Below are 24,476 nucleotides of genomic sequence, written 5' to 3' on the forward strand. Positions count from 1 at the left end.
GCAGCCTTGGCGCCCGCCCGCCTCCTGCCGCCGCAGGCTTAGCAGGGCCCCAGGGGGGACACGCACAGCCCGGAAGGGCCCGCGACATCCCGCGGTCGGACGCAGCCTTGGCGCCCTAATTTTATTTATTCATCCATTTATTTTAATTTGACCAGAGAGAGGAAGAGAGTGAGGGGAAGTGAGAAGGCACGCCGCCAGGTCCAGAACCTGAACCGTGGTCAGCCATGTGGGAGTGTCCAGCGCCTTAACCACCACGCCACCTGCAGGTTTCCCTGCAGTAACATGCTCAGTAATGTGCCACCAACAATAATGGAGTCATATGGAAGATCGTAGGTTCAGTTCCTGGGTCGACCTGTAAATACCTGTTTGCACATGTGCCACAGAGTGGGAGTAACATGCCCAGTGTGTATATATATATATATACACACACACACACACACATACTGCATTATTCTCTTTATATTAAATATTCTAAAAAGTACAAACTAATCTAAAGTGTCAGAAAGCCTGAGAAGAAAGAAGAAAAATGAAATTTTGGACAGATGACAGATACACACTGATTTTCTTCACTGTGGTAAAGGTTCTTACCAGAGTACACACATGCTAAAATGCAAATGGTACATTTGAAATATATATAGCTTATTGTGTTTCAGTGGGAGAAAAGACCCGCACTTCTAAATAAAGGTCTCTAGAACTGTGAGTCCTCGAAATACTTGATTCTCTTACATAGTGAACTATTCTGTTTTTGGAAGTCATGACACCATTTTTGCATAGAAAAATCTGTCATGACTTTCCCAATGACCTAATATATAGCCTCACAATTTTGTACCTATTAAGTGATCAATTTTAATAGCTTTCCCCCAATTAAGTTTTAACCCAAACTCTTTTAAAATCATTGTAATAGGATTTAAAACAAAATAAACCAGCTGGTCTGTTTTCTGATCTGAAAATTTTACCCATAATTCTTTTAAGGGGTTAAGCTCCAAAATATGGACAAACATCTATTTATAAAAGAAAGACCTTTAATAGAGCTGTTACTTATCTATTAATCACCTAACCTAGGATACTCTTAGTACAGATAGGTTAAACCTTTATTCAATTAATGAGCTAATACACTGAAATCACTTTGTGCTCCTACTCCTCCGTTATTCATTGGCAAGTTCTTTTTATTTTCTTTTTTATTTAAATGTATTTATTTACATTCATTTACTATACATCATTATAACATACAAAATGAGATTTTTCCACCCAGAATACACTATATTGAGTTGATTCTTTATTACTCAACTATAATTCCTTACATAGTCTCTACACATTGATGTTTTGTGAATGTTACTCCCACTCTGTGGCTTAAAACTCACGCCAGGCACGTATGCATGCATGCCCAAAATCCCGAGAGGAGAATGGAGGAGAAAGGACTGCAGCATGGCCATCCCTCCTGGGGGGGATGATGTCTCTCTTTCTGTCTCTCTGTCTCTTCAGCAAGTGATACGCCCCACAGCAAAAATCTCTCTCAAACAAAAATACAATACAGAGCAACATGTACATGGTGCAAAACAAGTGGCACAAATAATAGATCTCAAACGTGCTAAGAGAAGGAAGAAATTTCCCTAACAAACATGACACAAACTTTTCTATAATGTATACACACAGATTTCGAGTATCAGCTCTCTACTTGGTAACTACTCTTGTCCACATGAAGTCTTCCCTAATTATTCTAGCCACTATACAGCATATCATTATATATGCCATAATTTGCATTTAATTTCTTATAAGCATACTTGGTCATCCCAACAACTAGGAACTAAAAGTATCTATATTATCGATGTAATCCTATACAAAAGCAAATTGCTTCATGAAGACCAAATGAACTAAAATGAATATTCCCAAAGAAGTTAAGCTCACAGGAATACTGCTCAGAATACATAATAAATGCAAATAATCAATTATTATTAATGTTTGCAATAGAGATAACTTTGGGAAGGGAGGAAACAGGTATACCATATCCTATCCTGTACTAGCATTTAATCTTATCACTATTACATTATTTGTCACAGACCTATATTCTCTAATGTTCTAGACTAGAAAAATAATTCTGGCAGTTTTTGAGTCAATTTTCTATCTGTACAGGAGAGATTACAGACATGGCAAGCATTCAACAATTACTTGCTGCTTTTATTTCACAAAAATTCTATACTTTCTAGGTGACCTACTGTATACTTTTGTACTTTGTTGCAAATGGAGATATGTTAAATGAAGCATGAGATGGCCTCAAACAAAGAAAATTGTCAGTTATGCTGAAATTTCAGTTTTTGGTAGATTTCTAGGGAGTTTTTTGAGTTTTGCTTCCATGGTTTCTCTTAATTGGATGAGGTCCAGAGAGTATTAGCCCAATTTGAAGTAGTCAAGTAAAACAATTTATTTGTACTGTACAATTTAATCATTCTAATCTACTTTTTTTTTTTTTTTAAAGATAGGGACTCACTATGTCATGATCTTCCTGCCTCCGTCATCCAGCTGGGGCTAAGACACACACCACTACGCCCAAGCACAATTATAGACAGTATCGTCGTTTTGCTCAAGCCAGCCTTGAACTCTCCTTTCTGAGTCACTGGGACTACAGGTGCACATCACCACACCCAGCCTTTAGGCTAGAGTAGGGTGCTTTCTTACTTTCCTCTCTGTCTCCAGCAAGAACATGTGCTCTATAGAAAATTATAACAACAACAAAAGAGAAATTTTTAAAAAAGCAAAATTAATTAAACTCAACTACAGAGAGAAATTGATGTAAATATAATCTGAAGGGGACAGAGATTGGTGCAGCAGTAAAATGCAAGGTTCTAGGAGGCGATCCTACATGGAAAGGTTCCCAGATCTTTCCCAGAACTATGCTGGACACACACATGCCCATGACCTGGGGCTGGTTTAAGGCTGGAGGTAGATAATTACACCTGAACTCTGCTTGGGATGCTGTTTCTATGTCTCTGTCTTTCTTTTTCTCTCATAGAAGAAAAAAATAAATTTAGAAAAGCAAGGCAGAGCAAAAGAAAGTTAGTAATTAAAATAAATAAATAAATAAAGCAGGAAGTCCTAAGAGAACAGTAAGGATTGAGGGCCCTAGAAGGATCTATTTTTCGGCAAACAAAATTATAACTAATAACTTTTTTTTTTAGTGAAAATAAATACCAGGTGATTTTAATTTTTCCTAGGAAATTGGTAGTTTCTATTGCTATATTTAGTTTCAAAACATCTTATTCTTTCATTTATTTATTTTAGTTTACTATAGAGTGCATGCACTTGTAGAAAGAGACAGAAAGTGAGAAATCACCCCTCAGAAAGTATAACCATGCATAATCCCTTCTCTTCCATTCTCTTTCAGGGACTCTGAGCATGCACGCACATGTACGCAGTATGACCCTCAAGCTGCTGGGTGTGGGACTCAAACCATGAAGTCAGTCATGGGAGATCCAGCCACTTTAATCCCCATACTACCTGCTGGCCCAAAATATCTTGTTCCTAAAAATCAGAAGCCTGGGGCCAGTCAGACATGACGGTTATGGAAGCTGGATCCCACATGGCCATTTGTGTTGTTTTGAGTCCTGGAGCCAGTGACTTGAAAAACAAGCCAGGAGTAAGTGTGCATGCATGTGTGAGAAAAATCCTGAGAGAAGAATGGAGAAGAGACCAGTACTGCCATTCTGGGGAGTGCTTCTCACTTTCACTGTCTTTTATTCTGTCTCTGTCTCTCTCTGGAGACCGCACGTGCCTTATAGCAAATTTAAAAAACAAATAGAAGTCTGTTAAATGTAAAGTTGCCATTTCTGCAGCCTATATATAGCTGTGATTAACTAAGGAATGAAATTATAGGTGAAAAGCTCTGGCCTGTCCTAAGAATATAATTTTCGCATTAAAGATTAATCATTCCCTATTCTGTGCTACCACACAATCATATAACTTTATTATATCATTTATCACAGATCTGTTTACTCTAATGTTCTAGAACTAGAAAATTTATTTTGACAGCTTTGAGTCAACTGGTTATCTGTACAGAAGCCACCATTTCTCTGTGATAAGAATGAAACACAATCTGATTTAGGGGAAATAACTGCTAATGATTAAAACAAGGAGATGGCACAAATACATGAATTTAAATTCAAGACTTAACCTAAATGAGTCTGACCAACACCGAAGTGAGAAAGAGAAAACACTGTGAATGCAGTGGGCCATTCGACCTGATATTCCACTCTGTAAATTTATATCCCAGAATAAGCCTGAGTGGAAATAAAATCCTGCTATCCACATATATGACCTTAATTTGGGAATGCCCTAATTCTGTATTGTATATAAGTATTTATATCATGAATCATAATTTCTAATCACCACAAACTCTAAATTTAATAACAGTACTCAGTACTATGCAGGGTTCAAATGAGAGAAAAAAAAAGTTTTTTTTCTCAGTTGGATAAAAACACTTTTATTCAACATTTAAAGAACCAGCGACTTTATGGGAACCAGCAGTTAGCGTAATGGCTATGTCACTGGACTCCCATGTAGTCGATCGCAGTTCGCATCCCAGACCCGGTGGCTTAAAACTCATGCCGGGTGCGTGTGTGTGCGTGCCCAAGATCCCGAGAGGAGAATGGAGGAGAAGGGACTGTGGTGTGATCATCCCCCCGGGGGGTGATTTCTCACTTTCTGTCTCTATGTCTCTCTCTGTCTGTCTGGCGAGCACACACGCCCTATAGCGAAAACCTCTCCAAAAAAAAAAAAGAACCAGCGACTTTAGACATAATTAATTTTATCTCTGTACTATACAGATGATTTATCAATTTTCTTAAAATAATCTTGGTAATATATGATATTTTTATTATGTGTTAACTTTTCTAACCTAATTCTCACATATGATTTTCATATATATATACTAGAACTATCTATAATAGTTACCATAAACTAAATGCTGCTCTAGTGTTCAGGTTTTTCTGTATGACAGAGAGCGTGTGTGCACATGTATATGCATGTACTTGAGACAGAGAGAAGCATCCTCGGCAAAGCCCATGTCCTGGCCTACGGAATGAAGTGTCTTAGCAGCACACTATGCAGTAATACAGTATTATTGCCTTTAAGTTATTGTATGTACTTAAATGGCCAAGAAAAAATATATATGTATTATTAACAATGCAGTTATAGAATATAGCCTATACCAGCATTAAAATGACAAATTTAGCAAAATAAGATCTGAATGCTAAATATGTGCAGAGAATTTAAGATACCACTGTGTACAAACTTAAGACATAAAACAGAAATAGTTTAATTAAAACATGGTAATCTCCATTTTAGCACTTTCACAGACAACAATGACAGTACCATAAATTTCAGCCCCTAATGAAAGGAATATGGGGCCAGCCTGTACCCTGGTGAATAAGGAAGCTGGATTCCACATGGCTAACCTCAAGGTTGAAGTATTGGACATGGCAGCTCAAAAAATATACTGATTATGAGTGTATGCGCTGCCCAGATCCCAAAAGGAGGAAGAGAAATGGAGGAAAAGGGATTGAGGTATGACCGTTCCCTAAGAAAAACACTTTCTCACTTTCCTGCTCTCTCTCTTTCCAGTGAGCGAACACCCTTTGAGATTTTTTTTTTCCCACTAGTTTATTTTTTTAAAGTTAAGTGCTGGTGCCAGTAGGTGATGTGGTGGTTAAAGAGCTAGATTCCCACATGGCCAAACAAGGTTCAAGTCCCGGACCTGGCAGCTTGAAACAAAACTGGGCATGAGTACCTGCATGCCCAAATTCCCTAGAGAAGAATGGAGGAGAAGGGACTGTGGCATAGCCATCCCATCATGGTGTGGTTTTTTGCTTTCCCTCTGCCTGTCTCTCTCTTGAGGGTTCACACACTCTATGGCAAAAATCTTAAAAAAAAAAAAAAAAAAAAAAAGTTAACTGCTGCTAGATTTGATAAAATGACACAGAAGAAAGCACAGTAAATTTGGTAAAAGTCATGTTCCATAGCAAATAATTACTTTTATTAAAAGAAAGTGAGACCAGCAGTTGGTGTAGTGGCTATGTCGCTGGACTCCCATGTAGCCAACTGCAGTTTGAGTTCCAAACCCAGTGGCTTAAACTCACACCGGGCACGTGTGAGTACATGCCTAGGATCCTGAGAGGAGAAGGGATTGTGGTGGGGCCATCCTCGTCTCGGGGGTGGGGGAGTGATTTCTTGCTTTCTGTCTCTCTCCTCTCTCTCTCTCTGTCTTTCTGGTGAGCACACACACCCAAAAACCTTTCCAAAAAAAAAAAAAGGTTAAAAGAAAGTTGTATAAAGAGTAGGGGGAAAAAAATTTGTCTCAAGAAAACAAAACACTAGCCACAAAGATAGAGAAAAAAAAGTGTAAGGCCAGCCCAATGGCTTAGTGGTTAAGGCAGCCAAGTCCTACATGGCCAACCACAGTTCCAATTGTGGCCTGGGTGGCTTGAAAAACATGCTGGGCATGTATGCGTGTGTGCTTCTAATCCTGACAGGATAGAAAGGGGATTGTGGCATGACCATGCCCTGTTGGGAGCACTCTCTTCTCTCATCCTCTCTCTCTTGCAAGAGAATATGCCCTCTGGCAATTAAAAAAGAAAAAAAACGAGTGTTATCAAATTTTAAACTTAAAGAACAACTTTACACAGTTGAACAAAATGTCCCAAATAAAACAAACATGCAGAATATGAGGGGGGAAAAAGTAACATGCTAAGAAGCACATACATGAATAATTAAAACATTTTATTTTCTTTTATGTTAATTCTTATATATTAAAAAAAGGAAAATGCTGTCTTATCTTCATTTTTTAAGTAATGGAGTTAATTTCTAAAATTTGCTTATAGACTGTACCTAATACTTATCAAATATAATGAACAGATTTAGAAAACCTGTGCTGTCTATTTAGCCACATACTTTAAAAGTATGGAAAGATTGGATTATGGAGGTCTCTATTGTTGAATTAGTGTTCTGTGGTTTGTTTGTAATTATTAGGTGTTAGGACATTCTATGGTTCTTGGTTCGTTGACTTTTGAGGTAGCTCACGATTTAACTTAAAAAATGGCAGTTTTCCCTTAAAAAATATATTTCCAACTATTTAATTTGATTAGCCTTATGAGTCAAAATCCTGTTTAAAAACAAACATGGGGGGGTAGCAAGTGCATGATGGTTAAGGGCGCTGGACTCCCACATGGTCAACCATGGTTCGAGTCCCAGACCTGGTAGCTTGCTTTCTCACTTTCTTTCTCTTTCTTGCTCTCGTTCTGTCCCTCTCTGGTCAAACTAAGATAAATAAATTAATAAAGTTTAGTAAAACAATTCTTTTTTTTTTTTTTGAGAGATTTTCACTGTAGGGCGCATGCGCTCGCCAGACAGACAGAGAGAGACATAGAGACAGAAAGCGAGAAATCACCCCCCAGGGGGGATGGCCACGCCACAATCCCTTCTCCTCCATTCTCCTCTTGGGATCTTGGGCACGCACGCACACGCGCCCGGCGTGTTTTAAGCCACCGGGTCCGGGACACGAACCGCGGTCGACTACGTGGGAGTCCAGCGACATAGCCATTATGCTAACTGCTGGTTCCCGAGTAAAACAATTCTTAAAAGAAAAAAAAAAACTCAAAAAATCCACAGGGCATCAGCAGATGGCATAGTGGTTACATCACTGCACTTCCACATAGTCACCCACAATTTGAGTCCCAGGCAGCTTAAAACTCACAATATGTGCACCCAAAATCCAAAGAAGAGAATGGAGGAGAAGGGATTGCTGCATGGCCATGCACCTTGGGTGGTGATTTCTTGCTTTCTATTTCCCTGTCTCTCTGGTGAGCGCACACGCTCTATAGCAAAAATCTCTCTTAAAAAAAATAAAAAGGAATGAGGGAACCAGCAGTTAGCGTAATGGCTATGTTGCTGGACTCCCATGTAGTCGACCGTGGGTCACGTCCCGGACCTGGTGGCTTAAAACTCACGCCGGGCGGGCTTAAAACTCACGCCGGGCATGTGTGCGTACGTGCCCAAGATCCCGAGAGGAGAATGGAGGAGAAGGGATTGTGGCGTGGCCATCCCCCCTGGGGGGTGACTTCTTCCTTTCTGTCTCTATGTCTCTGTCTGGCGAGCACACATGCCCTATAGCAAAAAAAAAAAAAAAAGGAATGAGCAAAAAGGTCTTAGTTATATCCATTACTTTATCAGGAATCAGTTATTCAAATGTAGGTTACTTGCTTTCTATTTTGCAAGGCATTTTAAAATGTTGTTACAGCCAAATTTCTTCAAACATGGAACTTAAAGGAAAATTATTATACAAGTATTAAAGAAGTACTCATGTCCTGGTATAAAGTATTTACAGGCTCTCACGCAAGAGTTAAGTACTTTAAAAGTAGTGACTTTCTGCTAGAATCAAAAGGCAACTTAGCAGTACATTATGGACCATAGTGCTGAACTTCTTTTTTAAGCTAGAGAGTGCTTGGTTCTGAGAGACAGAGGGTTGGGAGAGGTAGAGAGGGAGGGAAAGAAAGAGGGAGAAAGTACCTTTCAAGACAGTCTGGTCACACCAAGTCCTTTCTTCCCCAGTTCTCCTTCCTGTCAAAATCCTGGGCATTATGCACATACCTAGTTTTTTTTTTTTTTTTTTTTCAAGTTCACAGGCCAGGACTTGAACCCCTGTCAACCATATCAGATCTGGCTTCCTCTGCCTAGTACCTAACAGTTGTACTATGGTGCCAGGCCCAGGTGTTAAGCTTTTTCACCATCCAGAAATGAAGGTCATTAATTTTTCTCATAAGCGTTATATGAGGAAAAGATCTTTCATAAAGCACAAAACAATTTGCTTCTCAAAATGTAGAGTTTATGATTTATTTTTTGTCATTACTATATATACAGCACCATCAGAAATTGAAGAAAATTAGATACCTATATAAAAGAAGCCTAGAATGAAGATGAAATAATCCAACTCATGTATAGCATTCAGTCATCATGGCCCCTCTCTATAATCTAAAATTCTGACAGATACGGTCTGAATAGTGCCCAAATTCACATGCTGAAAGCTAACTGCCAATGTGATAGTATTAAGAGGCAGAGCCTTTAGTATGTAATTAAATCATAAGGGCAGAGCACTCATGAATGGGATTAGTAGCATTATGAAAGGACTCGAGAGGCAATTTTGTCCTTCTGTCCCTTGTACCATGTGTGGACCTTGTGCTCATTCCCTCTGAAGGATGCAGCAACATGGCACCATTTTAGAAACAGATCAGGAACTCACCAGACAAAACACCTGGTGGTGCCTTGATCTTAGACTTCCCCGTCTCCACAGCTATGAGTAAATACATTTCTGCTCTTTATAAACTACTAAGCCTGTGCTTTTCTATAACAGTAGCAAAAACTGGTTGACGCACTGACCCATTTTAGTTCTAAATCAGTTAAAGTCTAGGTAAAATCTAGGTAGTAAGAGAGTATTACTTTTAAGATAAATGCCACACAATACTTTTAAGCAGAGACCACACAATAAAATAAAATATTCCTAAACCCATAAGAGAAAACGTTAGTAGAAAAGAAATTTTCATAATTTTTTCTGTTAAAAATGAACAGTTCAAGAAAGTAACTTGGCCCAAACCTAACAGCAAAGTCCAGTATACCTGCCTATCCAATGTTTAACTTACTCTTTGAGCAACATTTATTAGGGTTTACCACTTGCTCCTTCTTGTGACACTTCCTTCTTCCGTCTTCCTTGAAACCACACTTACTTAGTTCTTCGAAATATCTCAGCGGCAATTCCTTCTTGGACTCTTGGACCAAACTGTGAATGTTGGAGTACGCCTAACTACTTCTACATTATTTCTATTCCAGAAATACTCCCTAGATAAAATTGCCCAGTTCCAAGGCTTTAGAATTATATTTATATGAACAGTATAGGATCTTAAATTTGTATATCTACTAGGAATGTTGGAATGGAAAGGGATGCTCACTCTAAAGGACCAGAAATCAGGTCTGTGCCACTCACCACTTGACAGATAAAGAGTTGGCCTAAAAAAATGAAGCTTTTATTAGTGAAGCCAGCACTGGGGAAAGAGCAGACTTGAGTCCACAACCACTGCCACCACACAGGACAAGATACAGAACTTATATAGGGGGAGGGGTCGGTGTGAGTATACATCTAGAAGCAAAGGTAAGTTATTTATTGTCTTGGGGCAAAATGACAAGGAAGTCTGGTCAATGTCTTCGAGTAGGATCACAAGAAGACTTGGTGGCATGAGGGAGGTAATCCTGCTTGAGGGGCAGTTTTCATTTAGGTATGTAGGGCAGAATGACTGGTTTCAGTTCTCTGCAAAGAGCTTAAAGATAAGCTTAAAGATTAACAAGGCAGCAGAAGCAAAATGGTGTCAGTCAAGGCAATTCTTAGATCTTGGTTTAGAAGTATCACTGAGAGTTTATATGTAGCTCTACAGTGCTTAAACTGATAAAATCTCCTCAGCCAATCATATGGGAGGGGACTGGTAGAGTCTTTCACCTCTGTATCTCCATAACCTGGTATCTGTTAAGACTGGGCAAGGTTACTGTCAAATTTCATGTTATGTGCATTGTGAGGGAAAAGTTAGACTGATTTTACTAAAGGTTTATCTATTAAGATGGACTCCAAGACTAAGTAACTTTGGTTCTCTTAATGGCTCTGTTACACTACCACAGACTCATAAATCCAATTATTTATTTAATGTCTGTACTTGGAATTCCACTAGGCATTTCCAATTCAATTTAGCTCAAACAAAATGACTAATATTTTAACTCAACCTGCAATATATCTAAGTCCAAAAACTCAAAACTCATCAAAGATTCCTCTGTTTCTCTCAGATGTGACATCAACTATACCAAGAAAGTGTCACTGGTTCTGTTTTCACAAAATAAAATATAAATTTAAGGTCATCTCAACACCTATAACTGCCATAAAATATATACATATATATCTTTGGTGCAATGAGCACAGATTTCTGTTGGTTATATATCAAAGAGTGATACTATTAGGTCACAGAGTATGTATATATTTACTCTTAATAGTTACTGCCAGTTTTTAAAGTTGTTTATGGGTTGCTCTTGCTGGAAGGTTGCAAGTCATCCATTTGCTTCTAATTTTGGCCAGGAATATTACTTGTATAACCTTGTATCCCAAAACTGGGGGTGGGGGAGGGAGGGCAGAACTTTTGGCACCAAGATGCAAGTCAAGGGTCCAACCAGCTTATAGGACCAACACACTATTATAGAATAGATACACTGAAAAGAGTAGGAAGAACAGTTTTACCTTACCTGTTTTACTCACCCTTTAAGGTAACAAAATGCAAATAGAAACCCACTGGGCTTGTGATTTCTCCCACAGGGGAAAGTGACAACATAGTGAACTGGTAGCTTCAAAGTCAAGGAAGTGGCTACACAAGAGGCAAAATTCTTTCTCACTGCTTCACCACACTTTATCTCTTTACCACACTTAGAGGTTGGCATGGCTGAACAAATCTAGAGGCAGCTAAGAGCAGGAAATAGGGTGGAAACCCCTAACAATGAGGTTGCCAAAGTAAAGGAAGTAAAACATTCTACTGAAAACCTCCCACATTCCAACAAGAGGCCCCCTCAAGAACATCTCACCTATAGAGCACCCCAACAAGTCCAAGTGTACCTCCAGGACCCCAAGCATCCCTTCCTTGTACGTGGTGTCCTGTGTGTGCCCTTATGCATGGCACACATAAACCTCCACAGATAGACCTGATTTTGTGGGAGTGGAAGAAGGCAATTAATCCTGAATACTTGAGAATATTGCCCTACAGAAAATAAAATGGAGGCTCCCAACACTAGGCCTAGCTTTCCAAGAATGAGAGAAGGAATGCCAACCTAAAACAACATCCGCCCACACCAAAAAAGAGAACAAAAAGAGAACAGTGGCCAAAGCTACAGAAAACACATGGAAGATCATCAGAATCTCCAGGCGGGCTGACAGGTAAGGAGTTTCTCCTTAAGTCAATCACTAAAGACTGAATGAAATCATGTGTCCATACAAAGACATGACACACATGTTCATAGCAACTTCTAAAGAACCAAAAAATGAAAACAACCAAATGTTCACCACCAAGTGACTGGATAAACAAGCTGCAGTATAAACATACAATGGAATACTACTCAGCAATAAAAAGCAATTATTAACCCATGTAATAAAAAAGATGGATCTCAAATAATTATGCCCAGTGAAGTACCTAAATTAAAAAAAGAAATGCATATTATGTGGCTTCTTTCATACAAAATTCTAGAAATTCTAAACTAATCTTGTATTGTTAACAGTTTTAGAGAACTAGTATGATAAATTACTATAAATTCCGTGGCTTAAAAGAACATAAATTAATGTTGTCACCAGTTAAAAGGCCATTAAGTTCAAAATCGTGGTGTCAACTGAGTGGGTTCACTCTAGAGGCCCTAGAGAAGAATTTGTTCTATGCTTCTCACCTCACTTTTGGTGGCTATGAGCAATACAGGACATTCCTTGAGTTACAGATACATCACTTTAAACCCTACTGCCATCCCATGACCTCCACTTTTTTCTTCTCTTCTTTTCTAAGGATATTTGTTATTGGATTTAGGGCCCAACCTAATTTAGGATGATCTCCTCTTGAGGCCTTTAATTTAATTACATCAGCAAAGGCCCTATTATCCACATAAGGTTAGATTCACAGGCTATGAGAAGACCTATTTTTGGGAGGGCTAGCATTCAACTCAGTACAAATATTAGTCACAGAAAGCAGATGAGTTGTCTGAAGAAGGGGAGGAATTAGAAGAAAGGATTACAATGGGGACTTGAAAAAAAATTTTGAGGTGATAGATACATCCATTATCTTGTGGCAGCTTCATGAATATGAATGTACTTTAAAAGCCATCAATGGTATGTACACTTTGCACTAAGAACACTATCATTTTTCATGTCTGCATCCCAAAATACAACCATCAAATCATACTGACCTAAGTAAGTGATCAAAAATTCAGAGCAATTTAGAAGCAACAAGGCTTTAAAAGGACATGGCCTTGAGAAAGAACAGAACAAACTGAGCTGTGAATTTAATGAATGAAAGACTACTATCCAAAAGAGAAGGAAGGTAAATCAGAACACTTAAAATTAGTTCCCTGAACATTGCCTCATACACAGACCCTCAAAAAACCCCAGTGTTGTATTTATGGATATATGAATCAATTAAACACTAATTCACAGACGTCCCTGTATTCACTATCTGCAGATCCAGAGCAGTTTGGTTGCTGTCTGAAGCAAAGTAAGGAGCACAGAACCCCAAAGAAGGTTGCAAAGCAAGTGGTAATAGGTAACTATTTAAGAGAGTCATATGTACTAGTACAGTAAATCAGGTTTTCTGAACTAACACCAGCAAATACATAATCAAATAAATGTTTCCAACAAAACTTTACCTGGCAATGACTAAAGGTAGAAGAAATGTTAGAAGGAGGAATAAGAAGGGGAAGAAGTAGGAACCTTAAAGGCTGGCCCCATCTAAGACTTTCATAATACCTAGGATTTAGTGATGCACTGAAAAATATGCTGAAACACAGAAATTCCTACCATATTGTTTAAAACCACTAAATTAGACACATATGCAAAATGCATTTTTTTATTCAACACAAAGCTCAAAGTTAAAAACAAAGAAAATCAAATAGCTGTAGGTTTAGCTATGAATAAACTATAATGTTATTACATAGATAATATATCACCTGCTAAAAGTCCAAAAAAGAATCTGTAAGAAAGATTTTTTAAAAATCCTCTTTAATGAAGACGATTTACTAAGCAACACCCATTTGTTCCAGTTTATCAAGTTAAATTCGCATGACTAGCGGCTTGATTTGGCAGTCTCAATGCATAAGACAAATAATTCATAAACGTTTGACAATATTATTTTTAGTTCACATGCTCTTTGGATTGAGCCCATAAATGTTTCTACTTTATATTCCTCGAGGGACTCCATTCAGACACAAATACATTTGTTAGCCATGGTGCAGCTGAGTGAGACACTCAATGCATACATCATTATAGTCTAAGAATTCACACCCATTTGGGCAGACCTTTAGAATACAATTTAAAAATGATTGCTGTTGCTTCTAAAGGGAGTCAATGAAGTATGAAAGTGTAACACAATTATATTACATTAAGTTTACGAAGGACATCGTCAATGATCATGACCTGGTAAGTTTAATAATTTAAGTGATCTCTCTTTCATAAAACAATGTTTGCAAATGGTCACCTAAAACATCTTGTTAAATGTAAAGAGTGTTTACACATACCTGTACAGCTACACATACCTTGATCATGTAATGCAGCACAAAATATTTTTATTTTTAATGAAGGAAAGATATATCTAAAATTAGAACTTAAAACAAACATCTGAATCAATTGTTTCACCAACTACTTCTAAACAAAATATTTTAAATTCCACACAAGATTCTGCAAACCCATGAGTACAAACTCTAATCTTGACACTGAATTTGGATCATCTCCATGGAGGAAATCCATGAACCAGATGTGAATTTTTTTTCCAGATGTATTTTTATATGTTTGAGGAAAAATAAAACATTTCTTCACTGCCTTTATTTGAGGTCACTTAAAAATACACTAGATAGAAATAGAAAAAAGGAAATGCAACAAATTTTAAGTCTTCCACTACTTTGAAGGATTAATTGGTGGAATTATTACTAAATTAACCAAACTACATCTACGTACAGTAGCTACATTATCAATGAACATTAAAGTAATCAGTAAATCAGTAACAATTTATAATCCTCCACTTTTCTAAGTGTTCAGTAGTCATACCAGTTTCAACAAAAAGTTTTCACATTATATAGAAATTAAGGAGAAAAAGTACACTGTTAGTTTTTTGGGTTTTTTTAAGAGAGATTTTTTGCTATAGGGCATATGCACTCACCAGAGAGACAGAAAGATAGAAAGCGAGAAATCACCCCAAAGGGGGAATGGCCACGCTGCAATCTCTTCTCCTCCCTTCTCCTCTTGGGATTTTCCGCACGTACCCACATGAGTCCAGCGTGAGTTTTAAGCCACGGGGTCCAGGACTCTAACTGCAGTCTACTACGTGAGAGTCCAGCAATATAACTATTACACCAACTGCTGGCCCAATACACCTTTAGTTTTAACTAAAATGACATGACTTCAAGATCTAAGATAAATTTTGAAACACAAAGAAAACATGAATCTACAATGACGAATTAATGATTACAGCAAAATTTAATCAAATTAATAATATACCTAGGTTAACTGCATGGTCTCAAAGTTTTATATTATTTTAAAAGTTCAAAAATTACAAATTTAATACCACAAAAACCAACCTCCATCATATTAAGAAATCAACCAGCAACAAACAAACAAAAAGGCTTTTTTGGCACATAAATTTCCTTTGCACTCCTCAGAGATACTTCAAATGCTTAACAGCTCTTATTTAAGTATTTAAAGAAAGCTAAACTAGAAAAATGGGTGATCTTATTGAGAAGGTCCATGGAAAACTGTTTAGCACATATTGTTTAGTTATGAGAGCTATAAACAGATCTAACTTTAATATTGTATGTGAAAGTTGCTTAACACTCCAAGAAATACCTAGCATACATTGATGCAAATTAAAGAAGTGTAAACAAATATATACAAGCACATTAACTAATGTCTTCAAGGACTTAATGTCAATTATATCCTGACATAAAAATAAATATTTAAACTTAGTAACTCACCTTAATTTTAATAAAATAGTTTCTCAGATGATTTCACAGAAACATCTTTATGGTCACTCCAGAAATCTAAATTCTAAACTATTAATAAAATAAGCAGCTTTTTCAAGTAGGAAATATTTTCTAAGTAATTAATTTTTTGGGACCAGCAGTTAGTGTAATGGCTATGTCGCTGGACTCCCACTTAGTCGACCGCAGTTCGCGTCCCGGACCCGGTGGCTTAAACTCACATCGGGCGCGTGTGCGTGCGTGCCCAAGATCCTGAGAGGAGAATGGAGGAGAAGGGATTGCGGCATGACCATCCCCCCTGGGGGGCGATTTCTCACTTTCTATCTCTCTGTATCTCTCTGTCTATCTGGCGAGCGAAAGCGCCCTATAGCAAAAACCTCTCAAAAAAAAAAAAAAAAAAAAAAAGTAATTAACTTTTTAACTTTTAGCTTTTTAACTTTTAATTTTTTTAATTTTTACTAGAAGTGTGTACACTCATCAGAAAGAGAGAGAGGGAAAATGAGGAAAAAAGCACTGCACTGGAGGATGGTCATTCTGGAATCCCTTCTTCATTCCTCCTTTTGGGATTTTAGGCACACACCACACATGTGTCCAACGTGTTTTTCAAGCTGCCAGTCTGGGACTCAAACCATGTAGGTTCGAGCCATGTGGAATCCAGCAGCCTGTGACCACTCGTCACCAGCTGGCCTAGGATAATTACTTTCTAATTTAATGAAGAGAGATGATTTCCTACAAGCATCAGAAATAAGTATGAAGTAGTAAGCAAGAATGTATGTTCTGCACTTCAGTAAAACTTTATGCACAATCACAAAATCACAGAAATAAGTGTTTTTTCCTCCCAATACTATAAAGAAACAGAAATAGATTATTTTACATCTACGCATACTTAATGCACTTTTGGTGGTGTGCCAGTAATTCTTGAGCTTCACTAAAAATTCCCCTCTGGAAATAAGTAACTGTGGTTGGATTTTAAATACAAATAAATAAGGAACAAAATTTAAATTAAGTACTCTATTACAGATGTTTTCTTTTCAGTGTGAAAACATTCTACCAAGTGCAAAATTTCCTTACTTTAGAGGATCAATTATAAGGGAAAGTTAAATTCAAATTTAAATTAGAAATTCTAATTTAAATGAGAGAAGTTACTCTGAATTACAAAAATATGAAATCTCTAATTTCAAGGATTAAAGTATGAATAAATCTAGCCATAAACTAAAATGTCACATTCCGTACATGACTATATAAATACTTCATTTGTAAAACACATCTTGCTTTTCCTTTATTTAAATTCATGGGAAAAAAAAACGAAAAAAACTGAGAATAAATCTGGCATTTATCACAGATAACCACCTTTAATAAGTTGGTTATAAAACATACCTTTGGAGAAAATAAAATCTGTAGGGTTCAAGGAATAATACATAAGCAAAAATGGTAAACAGAGGGACCAGCAATTGGCTGATCTGGCTGTGTCATTGGACTGCCATGTAGTTGACTGAAGTTCAAGTCCTGGACCTGGTGGTTTAAACTCTCATCAGGCGCCTGTGCGTGCGTGCCCAAGATCCTGAGAGGAGAATGGAGGAGAAGGGATTGTGGTGTGGCCACCCCCCAGGGGGTGATTTCTCGCATTCTGTCTCTCTGTCTATCTCTGTCTTTCTGGCGAGCGCGTGCGCCCTATGGCAAAAACCTCCCCCCCAAAAAAATGGTAAACAGAGCAGGTAAGATAAGGGAATGCAGATTATTTAAATCTAACATAACTCTTAAAATATAAAACACATTAAACAAAAGAATATGAGAATATTATTTATTAAAATAAAATCCAAGGACTAGGGGTAGCAGGTGGCATGGTAGTTAAAGCACTGGACTACATAGCCAACCACAGTTTGAATCCTGGGCCTGGTGACTTTCTCTCCTCTCTCTCATGAGCACATGTGCCCTATAGCAAATTTAAATAACAATAATAATAATAACAAATTAAATTAAATTAATAATTCTTTTTTAAAAATCCAAGGGCTGCCCTATAGCGCAGTGGTTGAGCGCTGTGCATTCAGGGCTAGCTCCCACATCATTGAATGCAGTTCAGAATTCCAGCCACAGTGGCTTAAAAACATGCTGGGTGTGTGTGCATGTGTACCGAGAATCCTGAAAGGAGGAGTGAAGATGAGACTACAGCAGACCATCTCCCATGGTGGGTGCTTTCTCACTCCCCAACCCTCTAGCAAGTGAATGCTCCCTCTGACAAAATTTCAAAATAAAATAATTAGTAATAATTTATTTTGGTGGAAAAAAATTTTGAGATCTATACCTAGTTTCATAACTCTCATTTCAAATGAATACTTTAAAGACCACACATATAAAGTTGATTGTCACATACCAGGCAAGGCAATTAAGTACAATGTAAAATGTCAAATCTTTTTGAGAATTGGTTGCTAAATTACACTGAGAAGATAATTTACGTATCAGGAAAAATTCAAGATATTCTCTTCCTAACTTTCCCCCAAAACACTAATAGATTAGTGATCCAAAACACTGCTTTTGTCATATTACATTCCCTATAATATAATGGATTGTTACTTCATCCTAATTCACAAATAACTTTCTTACACATTATTTCAGATCCTTTACTATTTGGCTTTGTAAATTTATGCAATTTAAATTCCCATTTTTTTTTCCTCACTGCTCCTCCACTGAGCTCTCTGCTCTTAGCATGTCTTCATCTGTATTGCTGTGTTATTGTGTTACCAAACAGAAATATCTGGGACCGAGTGATTTATAAAGAATAGGCATTCATTTGGCTTATGATTCTGGAGACTGGAAAGTCCAAAAGCGTGGGCCCAGCATCAGGTTGGCCTTACAACATGGCTGACAGAAGCAGAAAGAAGGCAGGGAAATACAAAATAGAGAGTAGAGAGAAGGAAAAAAGAGGAAACAGACGTCTTTTTCTACTTCCTCTTTGCCCTTTCCACACTCCCACCTGACTAGATGATGCTCTCCTGCAAGACCCTAAAGGTCTTACTAGCCTCCCAAAGCCATTATCTGGGGACCAAGCATCCAGAACATAAACCTTTGGGAGACAAACTATTATCCAAACCACAGTACCATCTTCCTTACAACCCTGCCTTGGTTCATTTACTTGCTGTATCCTCTTCACCTAGAGAAAAAAAAATCTTACCCACCTTTCAGGTCCAATTCAAGTCTTCATCTACTCCATTTTGAGCTCCTGTTGTAGCTAAAGACACTATTATATGCTACCAGTGGGTCTTACTACTTTTTCTTAATTTAAGTTAAAAGCCATTAGAATATGAAAGCATCCATCCTTTCTCTTCTCCATTAGTGGGGGGAAATCCTATTAGTAAGAGGAAAGGGACTTTTAAAGTGTGAACTAAATCTCAGAGAGATTAAATGAAGTGCCAGGATCACATATTCAATTCAAGCTAGTCAAAAATCCAGTCTAAGGGCCAGCAAATGGCAGAGTGGTTGAGGGCACTGGACTCCCACATGGCCAACCACAGTTCGAGTCCTGAACCTGGTGGATTGCTTTCTCACTTTCCCTCTTCCCTCTCATTTTATCTCTCTCTCACTCTGTCCCTCTCTGGTCAAATTAAAATAAATAAATAAATAAAATAATTCTTTAAAAAAAAATTAAAAAGCAGTCTAGTTATCTTTCATTTTCATAGTATCCACACAAAGTAAGGAACAAAACAAAAGATACGTATTAAACTCCATGTTCTATTTTGCTTTTTAGCTTAATATAAAAATTAAAACTACAAGCAGGGCCAATTACACACTTCGGCTTCTTGAGTGCAAATCCACTGATGATTCTTTTTCCCAATTAGACTGAGTTTATGAACTTTGAAGTGATGCTCCAATACAAATTAGGTGTGATAATAGAGAGCCAGGAGAGGGGGAGGACTTGCCTAGAGACACAAAGATGTATTTGATCTTGGTTAAGGCAGCCTTAAGATTCTCTCTTGGGTGCTATTTACACATTTTTTTTCCCCTGATTATAACCATGCAATATGATTCCATTTGGGATTTCAAGTAAAACTGGAATGCTGTATTCCCTGAAGAATGAGTAGTGTTTAGTTTATAAAAAAAATAAAGGAATGTGATACTTCTGGTCAAAAGTTCTCTTTCTGGAATTCATGATAAATGAAAAGAATTTTGGCAGTTTCTATAATATTGTTCTCATCTCACAAGCAACGTGCAATTCCTCATGTCACTACAACTAGGTTATTCACTAAAACAACTGATCTTATTATAAAACAAGTTAAAGAAACAAACAAAGCCTCCTTCGGTTCCTGCCTTGATTCATTATTAGAATTCACCTTTCCTTTCACCTCCCACAAAATTCCAGATACTGAACACCAAATATTGGTCTCACTGAAAGACAGGACATTTAAACATCAGCAAAGTGAATTCAGCTATCCTTAGTCACTGAGTGATGACTCGATTCCTATTCGTACATTTTTTAAGTAATACTTATGTCCTTCCCGGAAGTTCTTTTTGCATTCCAGATTACGACAGGGACTAAAGTAAAACAAAGAAAAAAATGTGAAAAGTCAAATGTCAACCAGGACAGGAGTTAGAAGTATATAAACACGCATAGGTGAGTCTGGGTCAAATTCCCTTTAATGAGATAGTAAACTATATAAAAACTTATTTTTTAAATATTATAAAAGTTGGCCTAGAGACACTTAATTCTGGGTTAATAGTAAACCTTAAGATCAGAAAGTGTGTACATTTCTAGTGTGTCAGGAGAAAGTTTTTACAAAGAATTTTTTTTATTCTGTAGTAATAGTTGTTGTAGCATATATTGTGTCTTTATAATGAGTGGTAAACAGAACAAGAAATGTTACCATCAATTTTTCATCGCTTGCTTCAGATGAGAGTATCAGTATCTATTGCTCCTAATATCCGAGATGATAGGATTGAGCAAGTTTATTTATTTCTAAAATGTCTCTAGAGGAATTTCAAAAACATTTTAAAATTTCAAAAGAACACTAGAAAATCATAAACATTTTTAAACAGTGGTATACCCTTTATATCTAAACTAACTAGAGTTTATTTAACAACTAAAATTATCTTAATGTTTAGATGATTTCACAGGAACACCTTATGGCTAGAGCACCAAAAAGACAAAAAGAGAAAGAAAGAAAAAAAATCATCTTCCTCTGTTAAAGTCACATCTGCAGGAAAAAGGTTACTAAAAAAAGAACTGTCTGCTGTTCCAAGTTCATATCCTGCCAGTAGGCATTTTGCAATGCTAAGAGCTGGACTATGTTTTAAAGGAATAGTTTTATATGCTCACAGATTTAAGATGGAAATTCCAGGCTCAGAATATTAAAGGTAATTTGTATTAATTAATATATTTTATTGAACAAGTCTGCCACCTTTGTCTAAGTCTGAGATGTTTACCATATTTTCTAAAACCTTACATAAAAAAATTATCCCAGCATTCTCTGTTTTCCTTCTTTTCGTATTGAATATAATTACCATTTATGACTTTTGGGTATAAACAGTAGTATACAAAACAAATTTGAGGAAAATTTGATTTATAAAAATCCAGAAAGCAGGGAACCAGCAGTTAGCGTAATGGCTATGTTGCTGGACTCCCACGTAGTCAACCGAGGTTTGCATCCTGAACCCGGTGGCTTAAAACTCACGCCGGGCACGTGTGCGTGCGTGCCCAGGATCCGGAGAGGAGAATGGAGGAGAAGGGATTGCGGTGTGACCATCCCCCCTGGGGGGTGATTTCTCGCTTTCTGTCTCTCTGTCTCTCTCTGTCTGTCTGGCAAGCGCAAGCGCTCTATAGCGAAAACCTCCCTCCCCCCAAAAAAAATCCAGAAAGTAAATACTAATGAAACAATGAAGGGAGAAGCAACATATCCAGTTCCAGTTCAATACACTCAAGTGTTACAAATAAAGCAAAAGTTAAAATTAAATAAATGCCACTGCAAAGTTAAAACTAGATTTAAACATTCTATCCAAGTGATGTGTTATTATCTATACACTGCAGAAAACTGTAAGAGAACTGGGTATGTTTGTTTTCACAAATTTCTTCAATTTTTAATTAAAAGGATTCTCTGATTTTTGAACTTTAATGACTAAATTAATAAATGACTGCTTAGTAAAACAGATTTTAATAGTATGTGAACCAAATATTTAATCTCCTAGAATAAAATTATTTATAGGAGCATGTAAACATCACTTACCTAATAGATTGCCTTATAATTCCTTATGTTCTTGTATCTCTTTCAGTGGTTTCCAACCCTGACTATGCCTCAAAATCAGGTTTAAGGCTATTTTATTTATTTGCTAGAAGGTGCGTGTGTTTGCGAGAGAGAGAGAGAGAGAGAGAAAGAGAAAGGAAAATCCTCTGCTCCCGCCACCCATGAAGGATGGTCACACCGCAATTCCTTTTCCTCCATTACTCCTTTTGGGATTCTGGACATGCAGGCACACATGCCAGTGTTTTTTCAAGCCTCTAGGTCTGGGACCTGAACCACATAGTCAACTATGTGGGATCCAGCTACCTTAACCACCATGCCACCAACTGGCCCCCAACAAAGGCTTTTGAAATTCTTCAGTGGCAGGGCTCCTTCTCATATCATAAATCAGAATGCCTGGGCAGCCTGGCCTCCGTATCAGTGATTTTAAAATTTGGTAAAAACCTGTTACATATAATTTAGTACCTTAACCATTTTTTAGTGTATAGGTCATTAGGCCAACTGTATTCACGCTGTTGTCTAACAGAGCTCTAGGACTTTTTCATCTGCAAAACTGAAACTCTATACCCATTGACAACTCCTAATTGCTCCCCCCATCACCTAGAAATCCCATTCTAATTTCTGTTTCTGTGAGTTTGACTCCTTTAAATACCTTTCATAAGTGGAATCATTCAGTATTTGTCTAATTGTGACTGGTTTACTTCACTTAGCATGTTTTCAAGTTTTATCCATGTTGTAGTATGTGAGAGGACTTTCCTGTTTTTCTTAAGGCTACTATGAATAATGCTGAAATAAACATGAGTGTGCAAATATCTCTGTGATCCTACTTTCAATTTTTTGGAAATATGCCCAGAAGTGGTATTGTTGGATCATACGATAATTCTATTTTTTTAAAAAAGAACTATTTTATTTTCCTCCTCTCCTCTCCTCTCCTCTCCTCTCCTCTCCTCCCCTCCCCTCCCCTCCCCTCCCCTCCCCTTTCCTTTCCCTTCCCTTCCCTTCCCTTCCGTTCCCTTTCCTTTCCTTAAATTCAACCAGAAAAGGATAAAGAGAGAGAGAGAAAGCAAGTCATCAGGTTTGAGACTCAAGTCATGTGGGAGTCCAGGACCCCTAACCACCACGCCACCTGCCAGCCCTGATAATTCTTTTTTTTTTTTTTAAGAGTGCTTTTTGCAATAGGTCACATGCTCTTGCCAGAGAGACAGAGCAAGACAGAGAGACAAAAAACAAATTACACCCCTGGGGGATGGCCACAACGAATCCCTTTTCCTCCAGTCTCTTCTCGGGATTTTGGGTGTGCACACACCTGCCTGGTGTGAGTTTTAAGCTGTTGGGTCCAGGGCTGGAACTACAGTTGACTACACAAGTCCAGTGACATAGCCATTACACCATCTCCTAGGCCTTCTTTTTTTTGAGAGAGCGTTTTTTTGCTATAGGGTGCTTGCACTCACCTGAGAGACAGAGACAGACAAAGAGACAGAAAGTGAGAAATCACCTCCCGGGAAAGGCGGCCACGCCACAATCCCTTCTCCATTCTCCTCTTGGGATTTTGGGCATGCACACACATGCACCCAACATGAGTTTAAGCTGCCAGATATGGGACTCGAACTGTGGTCGAGTACATAAGAGTTCAGTGATGTAACCATTATATTAACTGCTGGTCCCAATAATTTTATATTTTAAGAACTGTCCATACTATATTCCTTAATGGCTATACTGTTTTACGTTCCTACTAATGTGCACAAGAGTTCCAATTTATACTCACAAATAATTGCTATTTTTTTAAAGAATTATTTATTTATTTAATTCCATTTCAGTTTTTTTGTTACGGTGTTTGTTTGTTTGTTTGTTTTTTTGTTTTAATTTGACCAGAGAGACGGAGGGAGAGAAAGGGATAGTGAGAAAACAAGCCTCCAGGTCCAGGACTCCACTGCCGGCCATGTGGGAATCCAGCACCTTTAACCATCATGCCACCTGCCAGCCCCATCACTTGCTAATTGTTTTCTTTTGTTTTTGGACAGTAGCCATCTTATGTAGTGTGATGTAGTATCTTAACTGTGCTTTTGATTTGTGTTTCTTTTTTGGGGGGGGAGACGTTTTTGCTATAGAACGCGTGCACTCGCCAGGAAGAGACATAGAGATAGAAAGTGAGAAATCACCCACCAGGGGGCATGGCCACGCCGCAATCCCTTCTCCTCGATTCTCCTCTTGGGATCTTGGGCGCACACGCACACGCACCCAGCATGATTTTAAGCCACTGGGTCCGAGACTCGAACCACGGTCGACTACATGGGAGTCCAGAGACACAGTCATCACACTAACTGCTGGTCCCTTGATTTCTGTTTCTATAATGATCAATGAAATTAGGCAACATCCAAGTAGTAATTTCTAGTAAGAGATATGGATCAGCACTCAAAATAGGAGATAATCATGTGTACAGAGATAATGACTGAAATACCTCTA

The 24,476-nt window shown here is 37.8% G+C and overlaps 1 protein-coding gene across 3 annotated transcripts in view; it reads right to left on the minus strand.

Annotated features, from left to right (window-relative positions):
- SBF2 (SET binding factor 2) overlaps positions 1-24,476 on the minus strand; it is a gene marked incomplete at its 5' end in the record, with an annotated part of 353,908 nt that overhangs the window by 290,349 nt on the left and 39,083 nt on the right.

The sequence above is a fragment of the Tupaia chinensis genome, unplaced genomic scaffold, assembly GCF_000334495.1.
Source record: "Tupaia chinensis unplaced genomic scaffold, TupChi_1.0 Scaffold141165_1, whole genome shotgun sequence".
Lineage (NCBI taxonomy): Eukaryota > Metazoa > Chordata > Mammalia > Scandentia > Tupaiidae > Tupaia > Tupaia belangeri.